The sequence below is a fragment of the Aythya ferina genome, assembly GCF_964211825.1.
Source record: "Aythya ferina genome assembly, chromosome: 5".
Classification (NCBI taxonomy): Eukaryota; Metazoa; Chordata; class Aves; order Anseriformes; family Anatidae; genus Aythya; species Aythya ferina.
The window spans coordinates 26762251-26776292 of record NC_140301.1 but is presented as its reverse complement, the minus strand read 5'-3'; positions in this window follow the sequence as shown (position 1 = coordinate 26776292).

Genomic DNA, 14042 nt, shown 5'->3' with positions numbered 1-14042 from the left:
TTTATGGAAGCTCTTTTAGGATGACTCAGACAATAAGCTTCCTGTTTTCCCCTTGGGAAGCTATTCCATAATCTAATAGATTGCTTCAATTAAGTAATGTTTTCCTTATAAGCAGTCTGAATTTGTTTTGCTGTACTTAATCAAGTAGCACTGGTTATTTGCCCTGTGAATATATGTATGAATATATTGTGTGCAATGGTCATTATTAAATGTTAACTATTTCCCATGTCTGTTTGCAACACTTTTTGCCCACCTACTGAGAATACCAAATGCTACAAATAAGGAGTGTTTAATTTCCTATATGTGTGGTTATTCCATGTGTTCCAACATAATCCTCATAGAAAGATGTAGTTTTAAGTTTCTCCTAATTAAAGACAATGGATTTAATTCTGCACCCCACTAACTTTGGAAACAAAACAAAACAATAGGAGGCAATCTCTTATGTGCTGGACTCAGGAATTAAATCTGACCTATTACTTTTACAGCTTCCCTTGGGACTGCAAAGAGTGCAACTGCTTATCACACTTAATTCATTGTGGCCTTTACTAGCCCTCAAATTAAGGACACAAACTATTCTGGGAACAGGGCTTTTCATCAGAATATTGTTTATATGGATGGAGTCCAGATGTGCTCCAGAAGATGACATTCAAGCAGTTTTAGGAGTTACTGTCCTAAATTTTTCAACACTACTCTCCTGTGCAACTCATTGCCCTTTCAGTAACTGACCTCTTCATGATTTTCAGTGCATCCTTATTTGAAACACTGCTCTCTGGCAACACATCTGATTATATTCAATATCAAATCAACAAGGTGGTTTTACAAATAAGTAAATAAGAATAGGGGTTGGAGTAGACTTTATGCTCACAGACAATGAACTCAGATCTCCCAACATTTGGGAGCAAGTAACTTGTCTTATCAAAGCTACATTTTAGGATTAAACACAGAATGACCTGGGGATTAATTAATGTTCTTGAGTGTTCAGATTTGTTAACTATATTATAACATACAGATCCACCTCGAAGTAATGGAGAGAGGGTGGGATTTTTTATTTTTTTATTTTTTGACATAATCATGCAGAATATTCACTAGTTTTGTCTAAATATTTCCTCTGTTATTTCTATGACAGACATCTTCATGCTTCCACAGAGCAAACATGCAGCTGTCCTAAGCCAATGAAGCATAGTGAAGCTTAATCTGTTGAAACATTGTCTTCATCTAGATGTAGTCTGACCTCAGGTAAGGTAATAAGAATCTTATTAGAGCAGTGAGACAATCAATACCAATCTCAAAAAACAGATGTTTTCTCCCATACTCCAATCTAGTTTGCCCAGCAGGCTTGCAAACAAAAAAGTTTTGTACCTGTACCTGTACAGGGTGAGCATCTGTTGTCAGACCCAGGTAACCAATAGAGCAATAAAACAGAGTGTCAAGGGAGGAGGTGCTAATACATCACGCACATTGATTGTGTAAACTGTTTGTTTAACTCTTGGGAAACTGCTGAAACTACTATTAAGTCATCATTCCCAAACTCTTGTGTGTAGAAGAATCTTACTTTAGGTGAGATGTGTGTGGTTTCCAAATGTCTTTCCAAATGCCTGTAAAAGTCATGGCAGATAAACAGGAAGGCAGGAAGAGCTTCTGCTATCATGCTTTTTGATAAACCACACCATCTTCCTGTGCAATTCATGTCCTTTATAAATTGTTGTGGCTTCATACTCCCATACAAAGAAGCAAGCTTTTTTCCTCCATTTTACATGAGTATCAGAGAGTTTGAAAAAGTTCAGTTGAGCAGAGCCAAGAATGGAGGGTATGCCCCTAGCTTACTCTTTCAGAAGGCACATGGTAAAAGCCATGTTCTTGACTTGGCTGACTGTATCCAAAAGCTTTGCTGCTCACATAGCCAGAAACAGGATGTAGGAACAGTAATGCTAAAATTCCTGTGCTATATCACAGCTATACAAGGCACAGAGGAACAGAGTTGTGTCACAATGTAGCTATCAGACTGCAGAGGGGATAAAAAATTCCTTTTACTGACTATTTCAGCTTAATGAAGGCTGCAACTGCAAAGTCTCTGAGAAGCCTGTGTTCAAAGCTTGCTTTCAAACCTGGCATCAAACCCGGCACGTGCTCATGCTCATGCGAAGGAAGGCATACCACAAGTACTTGCCTGTGATCCATGAGAAATCTGTGAAGCTATCCTGACTGCATGTATACTTATAAAGACGGAAATTAGCTCATTAAAATAATGTGTCAGAATTGTTCATACATATAGCTGCAAAACTTAGCAAGAATTGTCTCACATAGAAATCCTAGATAGGAAAATGAATGACTGTAGGAAAGACAAAGAAAACAGAGAGGGGTAAATATTTCTCATGGCATGACAATAAAATATTTGGTTGCAGGCCTGAGAAATCGATTGGCCTGAACATTAAACAGCTTTTCCAGCGGAATACTGGCCAAGTGGCAAGTGGCAACCTCTCTGCAGCCTGATATATACCAAAATGAAAAGGTTTTGGGTGCCAGATACCAGGAAGCCAATGCTTTTAACACCACCACCCCATAATTTATAGCATCTTGGTTTGTGCTACTGCAGTTAAGGGTCTGTTAATGTTTGTCTTCTGAGTTCTAATTCTCAAAGGTTTATAATTTGGCCATTAACATGCGCTCAGTATTGAAACCTCTGCACACACAATGGCTAGCCAAGAACAGTTTTTAGGTAATTTTTTAGGAAGAATGTTACTTGGTTTCCAAAATATGAGAAAGGAAGGAAAGAAGGCAGGAAGGAATGACTAGTTAAAATAGTTAAAAGTTATAATTTTCTTGTGTTCTCGATGACTAGAAATGGCTTGTATTTTAAAACATGAATTATTGCTATGAAGTGATATTATTTTTCTTGTTTTTAAGCTGTTTTTAAGATGAAACCCTTTGCAGGAACCTAACCTTTCAAATAATTTTTGAATGGCAATTGTTCAAAAAATTTCAGGCCCTCAAAATGCCCACACATACATATGGTAGCTGGAGGAGTGAAACACACTGCTGTAAGTTTAAAACTGCAATTAGTAAGAACAAGAAAGAAATACATACTTATGAATATTTTCTATCACTTTACAGCCCACACTATTAAAATATTTTAACTTCTGATGTGCAGAATTCCTCTGAGTGTTTTTCTGGCTGGGTTAAACAAAGGAGTTTTAGCACCAAAAGTACCTATTCAGTTCTAAGGAGATCTTGTTTTTCTTCATTTAAATCAAGCTACAGAACAAACATTTAGTATCTGTGGATACCCAGGAATACCATTGTGGCCCCTACACCACACTTTAGGTCTTTGTGGCTCACTTTACTTACATGGATGGCATTGGGAAGTGAGAAACGGAAATTCTGAACTAAAATCAACACCAAATCCTTTATGCTACAATGACACCTGACTTTTCACTTGAGCAAAACCTTCAGAACTAATTTTGGCTTCTTACAATTGGTCTCATCTTTATAGGTGTTGAATAGCCATGCATTTTAGCAAGAGTTGTATTCAGAATGATTCTATGATTCAATGTTTCTCAGAATGAAGTCTGTAATCCTGAAATCTAAAGCTGCTTTTGTCATTTGAAACAAGGACACGCTGTTCAGTTCCTTTCCACTTCTACCATAATAACCTACAATAGTGCCTGCTATAAGATGCATAGCATTCCCTAATAAACCGCTAGTTACATAAATATGTACAAGTACTATGTTGTAAACACCAAGTATTTAAAGACATCCTATATAAGGTAACAGCTTATTAGTCTCTAATTGAAGGTTTACACTTCTGAACACAGAACAAATGATCACTGTGGTTTGCATTTTCTGGCATTGCCTGTTAAGCAGCTCTCAAGATGGGGGTCTGGTTGGTTAAGCTAATAAATCTTTAAAGTGAGAACAAAATGGCAGATTAGCCTCACAAAAAGTCAGGTATTAAAGCTGCCAAATTTGGGGGAGTTTCAAGCCAAAAGCTGGATATGAATTTGCATTCAGAGCTATTAGATAGACATTGGATACTAGGCAGTGATTAGAGAACTAGAAGCAATTAACTCTACTTACCTTCTACTGAACCATGCTGTCTAGGGCTTGGTAAGGGGAAAGACTACTTGCAGTTACAATATACAGAAAATATTAATAGGCACTATGTATAAAAACTTTTTATTAATCTGATAAGCTGAATGAATCAAATTCTTTTCAGCATTACATTCAGCAAATTGCCAGTGGTGAAATGATTAAACATGATGCACTGGTCCTTTACTGCACATCTCTCCTAATCTGCCCTGGGCTGCACAGATTGGCATTAGTGAGATCAACAAAAGTGCAAGAATGAAATAGTGGCCGTGATAAGAGAGATTGGACACTTTGGTAGCATCTTTTCTTTAACATTTACAAGGAGCTGAGGGACAGAGTTTAAGAAGTTTTCCTTTTCCTGTCAGATTTGTACATTATGCTTTTGTTTTTGTTTGTTTGTCAGTTCTGTTTTTTGTTTGTTTGTTTGTTTGTTTTTGTGTTTTTCTTCCTTTCTTGACCACATTATGGAAGTTCCTCCTCATTGGTTTTGACATTTTGCTGACAGTCTGGACCTAAGTAGTCAGTCTGTCAGGATGGTGAAGGAGATATATAGGCCAGACGATTACGACTTGGCAGCAAAGGAAAACTGGTTGCATTTCCTGAAGATTTTTCTGCAATGTTCTGGCGATATATTGATCAGGAGTCAATCACAAATAATTTATGACCATGATCAATTCTAGAACTTTAGTTCCATGTTCTCGGACCTTTACACAACAACAGGATTAAGAAACAAGGCATAGTTTGACAGAAAGTTGTGATCACCCATAATATTTTGATCAAAGCCAGCAATGAACTGTATATATTGATACCAGTAAGATGTTTGTGTCAAGTGCATTCACTAAGGTACTGATCAATTTAAAATATGAGTTAAGAGGAGGGAAATAGTTCACATCAGGAGGTGCACAGCAAACGATTGATGGGGGAGAGAAAGGGAGACTATTTAAACTTCCAATGAACAAAGGAGCTGCTCAAGTCGAGCAGATGACAGCCCACCTCCAAAGGTATCACCAGCCAGGGAATATTTGTTTTAGCTGTAGGGATTAGATGCTTACCTTCAGATAAGTTAATTCTAGAAGTAAATGAGTTTTTGGGGGAAAGCTATATCAAGAACAACATTATATCTGACTAGACCCTTACTAGAATTTTAAAATCCATAGATGTAAAATGTTCTACATAAAGATGGTCTCTGTCAAGAATGCCTCTTGAAGAATAAAGCATACAAAACAATGGGAAATCTAAGGCCTTGCAATAAAGACTATGAAGTAGAAAGACATCTTTACATTTTAACTTCATGTAAGCAGGTTAAATACATTTTTTCTTTGTTTATTCACCTCAATAAAAATTGACAAGTGTGTTGTTTTTTTGGCTATTATGAACAAGTGGGTTTTTTTGTTTGTTTGGTTGGTTGGTAGGGGTTTTTTTCTACATTTTACATGACTTGACATGAGTTCACTGTCATTTAACGTAGCTGGTAAAAAAAGATATTCCAAGTGTGGTGACTATGAAACCTATAGAAGTGCTCTGCCTTCCAGATGACACAAAATTTACAGTTACAAATAATATTTCTTGACAGACAGATAAATACCAACATGGCTGGACCAGCCTTTTCTTTGATCACGAAGGCCAACAACAGATCACATTACCACCAGATCACCATGAAGACACCAGAGGATCCAAATGAAGCACTGCGTGCTCTGTAGAAGCTGTGTGAGGTGGATTCAACACTTAATATGCAGGGTTCAGAAGAAGTATCTTTCAGTGGCTGATAGTAGCACACAACAAGGTGAAGAGAGAGTGATTGAAGCCAGAAATTTTCCTTGAACAGCAGAGGTTGGTCTCCAACTACATTTGTCATTTGTAAGCTTATACGCAATATACTGCAGTCCACAGACAGTGGACTTTAGTTTCACACTGATTTAAGATGTATAAAGAAATATATATAACATCAGGCAGAACAAGTGAATAGAAAAAGACTCAAAATGTGGCTTTGGATTTAAATGAGAAGGTAATGTATTCTTCGCAAGACAAACCACTGTTTTTGACACAATATCTTTCTCAGATTGCTTTTCAGGGCAGCAGTCATTCTGGTTACATTAAATTACTCATAAGTGAAGGCCCAGATGTGTGTTTATCATCTTTATATAAAACCAGACTTCCTTGAAAATAAAAAGGTAGCTTTGCAGTTAGTTATTTTCTCTGACCAAACATTACTAGTAATGGTTTGAATAAGTTTTTTGTTGTTGTTGTTGTTGTTGTTTTTTAATATATATATATATATATATATATAATAACCCAATGTATTCAAGTTTTACTTTTGGAAGGTACATTTGCATTCTCTTCAAGCTACCATTTTATGAAGGCTGCATAAAACATCACTGAAATTTTCTTTATAGAAGAGGATTAGATGGGAAAACAGCAAATTAGATGTCCACAAAATGCAAATACAGAACACAGCCCTCAGATGACTGCTGTGCTCCAACACACTCTGGAGAGTGGTGACTCTCCAGAGAGCAGATATCTAAGTGTCTAGCCAAAAGGGAAGCATAATAGAGTGACTGCAGTGACAGCTTTAGAGTGACTGCGGTGGAAACTTGGAATTGTTTGTTTCTGTTTACAGCAAGACCCATACAGAAGCTCCTGGCAGACGTGTGAGGTTCTGTTCATTGCATGGATCTCCAATGGGCTGCTCAGAGATAGAATATCATCCTATTGCAGACAGTCCTCCCTAAGGGCCAGAAGTACCTTGAGTTCTGCAGCCTACTTTGCTTGGCTAAGTACCAAGGTTTGACCTTTCACATTCAAAAAATTATTTGAAATATGTTTTTTAAATAATAGAATATGGTTACTTTTCCAGAGCACACAGTAATTCTTTAATCATAAGCATGTTATCCATCACTGTACTGATGCCATGGCTAGGTTTGTACTTAACAGGCCTGTCCAAAATTTTTTTAATTCAACATGTTTTTATATTCTCCTCACATCTCCAAACTATTTAACTAGGAAGCATGTCTATTGCGGCCATCTTTTCTTAAAAGAAATATATCTTTTCAGCCACAATCAAAAATGGATCAGTTCAGGTCAGGATTATTGGAGATTTTGCACTTAAACTTATAAGTCATGACCATAGAAGTGAATAAATTGAATACAATATTGGGATGAAAAATAAGTGAAGCACTTTTTATTTATTTATATTGTTGTTACAATGACTTACTTCTTTACATGGCTCACAGCTCCTATGCTAGATGAGGAAATTATGTATATTCTATAGGTTATTCAGAGAGCTGATTATTTTTATATTTGGTTATTACTTCAAGGAGGAGACCATCTTTTTAATGTTTCCTGTACTTGATTTGAAATTTCCAGAAAAACAAACAAACAAAAAAAAAAACTCACTCAAAATACATGTCAAATGACTCAAATGTGTTTTACACCGGAATTTAAAGACAAGAGTTTCTTTAGAAGTCTGTTATGCATGTTTATTAATCACATTGTTATGATATCTTTCAACAATGCAACGGAAGGCGCTAGTTTCATGCTATTTCCTATGTATTCAAAAGCCCACTTAAATATATTTGGACTGTTGTAAGTGTAATGTATACAAGGAATCTAATCTGGAATATTACCTGCTACCAATCACCAAAAGAAAGCTTAGCAATATTCAGTTTATTTTTACTTATTCGGTTTTCTTGCATACACACTGAGAAAATATTGTATGCAAACTATTGAAACACAGATTCAGATCACACAATGATGTTTTTACAGAGGTGATTTTTAAGATGAAAGCTGGACTTTAAAGCCAAAGATCCCCTTTGCATTGAACTTTGTAAGAGCAGTACAATTCTTGAATCACAGTGTACATGGGTGGGACTCCGATGCCTAAAGCTATGTGAAATTAATTACACCCATGTGGCTAATCTTCAGTAAAGGCAATGAATAGTGTAAAATAATTCAGCAGACCTGTGGAAAGGCAGGGTGCCACTTGGTTGGACATATACATTTTATTCCTTGGCACTAGACCTAAAGGAGTGGTTATTTCATTCCTATTTATTTTATCATGCTGGGAGATAAATAGAAAACTTCAGCATACAAAAATAATAAATCTATTGGTGAAAATAAATCTAATATTTTACAGCAGCTATAGTCCTGTTATTGGTTTGAACAAGAACTGTCTGGAGGTCTTACTTTCAGTGGAGATCTGCCAAATAATATGAATCATGAAACTTAACCCATATGGCTTCGAGTCTATTTTCATTTATGCTTGTATAAAATCTTGTAGCCAGCTAGAGTAAGAGACACTTGTGCACATCCCCAGGATATGAAAAATAAAGAAATCATCAAGTGACAGTAATAGCTGAGCAGTAGTTCTTCCTCTATAGTTTGTTCATCTGCTGTAATGCACCTACCAAAAGTGACTGAACTTTGGAAAGAGCCAACACTTCAGAATGCAAGCTAGTAAAATTGTCAGACTTATTTCAAAGTTATTCCAGTCATAAAGCCTTCCTGAAGTGAGACAGATTTTTAAAATCCTTTAGTGAGATATTAAAAATGTCTGCCTAGGCAGCTCAGTGCAACATGGCATTCCTAACCACAGCACAGTGCTAAAAGTGCTAACTCTCTGTACAGCTTCACCTCCAGACCTTATCCTGCCTCAACAGAGGTGTGCTGGCTCTTCAGAGCACAAGAGGAACATCTAGTGTGTTTAGCATCACTGTGCATATTTAATTGTACCACTGCCTCTTAAGGAGCAAAGTTAGTATGGTATCCAACTGAATACAGAGGATCCATGTAGTTATTTACCCAAATAATTGTTTGTTTGTTGTGTAAGGAAATTTCTACATAATAAAAAGAGAAAGTTTCAGAACTACAATACTGAGTTCCTTGGTGGTCAAAACATTAAGGCTTAGAGTGGAATCTAGCAGTCACACATATTTTTTCTTTCTGTTATAATTCAATACATTCAGCCCACACGATGCTTTTTATGGTAATTGCTTCTCATGTATGGCTTTATTATTTTTTTTTATTTTATATTTAGGTTCGAGTCAGAACAAAATGGCAAATGAAAACAATTTCTTTTACCTGAAATCAGCATGACTGGCACAGACAATTTATCATAGCACATCTGTTAACTTTCTGCTGATAGGAGACAAGAAGAAAGACTGACAAACTGTTGAATTGGTTGAGATTAAATGAAGCTTTACTCACCCCTTGGACTAAACATTTTTCCCTGTTTTTTCCTTCTGTACTTACCTTTGAAGAGGCTGATTTCTTGGTATTTCTGGGACACCAGAAGATGAAAACATCAGAAACCTGTTCTTATTACAACATGAGCTGTTTTTCATTTCCTTATGAGAGTGTAACCTGGAAAGAGCAGCTCTTTGCCTAAAGCAATATTTTGAGTCAAAGAAATGCATGCAGAGAGAAGACCTCTTTCTCATGAAAAATGCAGCTACTAAGAGCACAAATCTCTGCTGGCAGCATAGTTAATCATAGTTTAATCACAGTTAAAAGTGAGGGACCTACTTGACACACTTTTAATGATGAGGAGATTTCTTTATCGTAGTGCATAAGACTCTTGGAAGTATCTCATAGGATTACAGGATGTGTGGCTTCTTTACTAGTGTTTTTCATAGTTTTCCCCTTGTTTTTGCATTGCTTGGATATATACATTTCTCTTTAGACAAAGTAGAAGTTAAACAATAGCTGAAGATAAAAAGTATTTTCATCTCTATATTTTTGTTAGTCATTTCCTCAATGTACAGATAAGATCTTTTTGATTTTTTTTCCCAATCAAATCTTGAGTGTGGTTCCTGTTTTGTTTTGTTTCTTCCAATCCATGTGTCCAAGTACTGTGGAAATCACATACAAGGAACATTCTCATTGGTTACCTCAAGCTTACCACAAATATATATCTTGTAATTGCAGGGGAAACAGTTGTGATCTCAGATGCTTCATGTGGTCACTGCTGGCAAATGGGAACATTTAATGGTAACCATAGCATATTTATTTCTAGTCACTTCCCTAAGTATAATGTACTCTGTACAGATAAGTTTTGAAGTGAAATCCCAGCTACAACCTCTTTTAGTATATAATTTAAGTGTATTTTCAGTAAAGACTATTTTTGCCTTGTGAGCAGGGACAATGTTGGTCATCTTTTGTCACAGTCTAACTTTTTGCGTTATGTAATTTATTAGGAGGTTTTTTGTTAATGAAGGGAGTTTTTTTGCTAATGTTGTAAAAACTAACAGACAAGCAAAATATATTTTCCATGTTTGAATATCATATAGGAGTCAAATTCTTCACAGGAATCTGGATCTTTTCTTAATTAAGGCTCTTGGTTTTTACAAGATCTGATATGCTCATATAATAGTTCACATTTTTTTGGTTCTGTGATAACTATAATTTTAAATATTCCCAATTATTCACTTATAAAATGAAAGGTTATTCTCATCCTAATGAGTTCAATTGACCCATCCTGTGTTTACCAGTCTTTGAAAAGTTTGGGGTATTTCTTTCCTTTTTTAATCCCTTGAAACACAGTATTATTACTAACTTTATGGATTACATGACTGTCTACTACCATTTTGATGTTTTCCCCTACTATATACTAAATCTAAGATCTTTATAAGAAACAAATGGACTATACCCTTTAGTGTAGAAAAAAAGCAAGCATGAGTATCTCTCCTCATCAAAATAATAAATAATTCCCTAAAGCCCGTTAAGAGTTTTTGTTGTTTTTTGTTTTGTTTTGTTTTGTTTTGTTTTGTTTTTTAACCTTCTCCTAGAATGATGGTGCACTCCTGGTGTTCCCATCTTACTGTCTTAAAACACCACATTTGTTAGAAATTGTAATGAAACTATTTGAGTTCTCTGTCAGAGAGGAGAAAACATCCATCTGCACTGCTAGTTTGGTATTTTGAAGAGGCAAGGAGAGGCAGAAAGAATTTAATTCTTCAACACTCAGTGAAAATCATCTATCTGTCAAACTAAAGTTATTGAAATATTATGAGTCTACATGGATTGCAGGGATGTTATTAGCAGGTATCTTAGCAACACCAGTAGGATCTTGGCAGTGGACAATTGGATAAAGTTCATCATATGTACACAATTCTATCAGCAGCATATTTCACTGGAAGGGAAAACACTACTTGTAATTCCTGCCATGTGTTGCAATTTATTTACTATTTGATAAAAGCATAATGCTAAATGCCAAAAATAAATAAATTTGTTATAGATAATGTGAAATATTACTAGATACTGAGAGACTGACCATCAATTATCTGAATACAGAGAACCTATAAAATATATTTTGTTGAATAGTCATCCAAGTCATTTTATGACAGTACTGGAAATAGGCCAAATACACCACCACCACACAGACTTCAGATTTTTCATTTACTCTTGTTTAAAAAATCTGAGCCAATATTAAGCACCTTAGAACATATAGAATAAAATCTGGACTGACTAAATTTTTATGGCAGAACTTCCCCTGACTTCAGTGGGATGAAAATTTCCCCCAATGCCTCAAAATAATCTGCAGGTAGCATCCTGACACCTGCTCCAAAATAAAGCTAACAAGCTAAAAACTGCAGTACCAGCCATGGGTGGAAAGATGCATGAAGAATATTGTGTCTATTCCAAATGAGCCTGGAGGGCAGTTTGTGAACATAGAATGACCTTTCCTAGATGAGCTTTCAGGTGATAATATTTATTTTCAAAGACTAACACTTGATCTTTATTTGTTCCTGATGATCTTTATTATTCATGGATGCTTCTATCTAAAATGCAATCCTGCTTGTATGTTCTTGCCCTGATATATTCTGCTGGCATGTTGTCTTATATTTACTATAAATGCTTGATGTTATCACCAAAACCATTTCCCTCAGCACCTTCCTGTTCAATGGAGGTATTTAACCCATGACTTAGTGTACCTCCAGTGATTATTAGATTGTATCTCCTAATATCTTTTCACTATTTCATGAAGACCACAAGGAGTGGAGTGAAACTGCTGATCTTCGGAGGTGCATAGCACCTGCTGTGAAAGTTGAACTTTACTTTCCATTAATTTCTTTGGAGGAATGGGGGATATGTGAAGCACTCAGCACATCCCTGACTGAGCCCTAACTTCTCTTTAACCTTTCACTCTTCTCCTGACAGCCTTTCATGAGATGATGAAAACAAGCTGAGAGACAGAGTCTAATAATCACATAAAGTTACATGGAATTTCCTCTCTGACAACCACAAGGTTATACTATCCAGTGACCTAGCTGTATTTATGGAATACAGGAAACCTTTACCTCCTTTCCTTTAGGCTTTAAAAATAAACACTCTAACATAAAAATACACAACTGCCACACTGTGTCTCACACCATTTTAAGGCATCTTACTGAGCACTGTTTGCAGCCAAACACATTGAGATGAGGAAGGGAGCCTTCTGTTTCCCTTACTGTACCTCCTCAGGCACTGTCACCTATAGAGCACAGAAGGGCTCTGTATGAATAAAGTGTTGTTTGAGTGCTGAATTGTGAGACTTTTGGCAATATACAGTGGTTGATTGATCATTTCACAGATTTGTTTAGAAGAAGAAATTTACAAAGCAAACCACCCACAACTTTTCAATAACAAGCTCATGCATTTCTTTAAACAGAAACGAAAGGTATCTGAGCTAATTCTGATACCAGTCAGAGATTACCAGGCAAGACACATGAGGTATCTGATTTCTGTGAGGAAAAAACTACAAAAAATATTCTGTAAAGTCTTAATTTTCAGGGGCTGAAACGGTCCACAGTAACTGCTTACTCCTACCTTTTCTGTTCTATTAAGAAAGTTAGGAAAGCATATCAGGATCACTTTGCTAAGACCTGTATATGGGTACTGAAATATACATAATTTCATTCATTCACAATCAAAACAGTCTGAATTTTGAATATCAAACACAATTAATGCATTATTAGAAAACAAGGTAAAGTCATTTTTTCAAAAACATAGTTGATAGCTTTCTTCACAAGAAATGCAAATTGTTCACAGACAATATAAAACTGGCATATATTAAGGCACATCTACAAGTTATTTTTTTAAATCATGATATTAAATCATTTGAAAAAAATTGCTCTAAATCTAGATAAGCATGATCTAAGGATGGAATTACAGTTACATTTCCAACTTCATTTCTTCATTGGCTACTTTTGAAACTGACAGTTATTATTAATTTTAACAGATGTATTTAATAATAATAATGATAATAATTGTAACAATTATAATAATAAAGATGCCTGTGTCAATTAGAAAATACATGAAAATTGTTTTGCAGTTTAATGAGCTGATAAACAATTGAAATGACAATAATGCTAAATATTTTGTTCCAGCAGATTTCTGCCTGCAATGGTCAGTAAGAAGTATGTATGCAGACCCTAGAAAACTTCCAATGTATGCTATGGTACATGGCCTCAAAATACATTGGATGCAACATCGTCTCAAGCTAACAGCAAAACTCAGCAGTGCACTTTTTTTTTTCTTTCTTTCTTTTTTGGTGCTTAAAGAAAACAATGTCCTCATGGTTCAGGGACACAAATGAATACCACAGCCTAAATTCAGGATGTACTTTTAGTACCACCCTGACAAGTATATGGTTCTTTCAAAACCATTAACTCACAGAGGGCCACATGATCCTTGGAACAATTTAGCTTCCAAGAGGTAGTAGCTAGTTTTAATATTGGGAGTTATTTTACAAATCAGGAATTTCTGACATTCATTGAAAACTATGTTGGCCTCTCCAAAAACAAACATTACCACTTGACATTTTTAAACCAAAATAGTAAACCTGAAACATCACAATAGACCTGAGGATGATGGATAGTGTGCCTTCAACCACTAGGGCAATGGGGAAGACATATCTACATGGCCTTCTGCTTCCCATAATGAGGAAGGAAGGTGGCAGCCATGGAATTACTATACTGTTT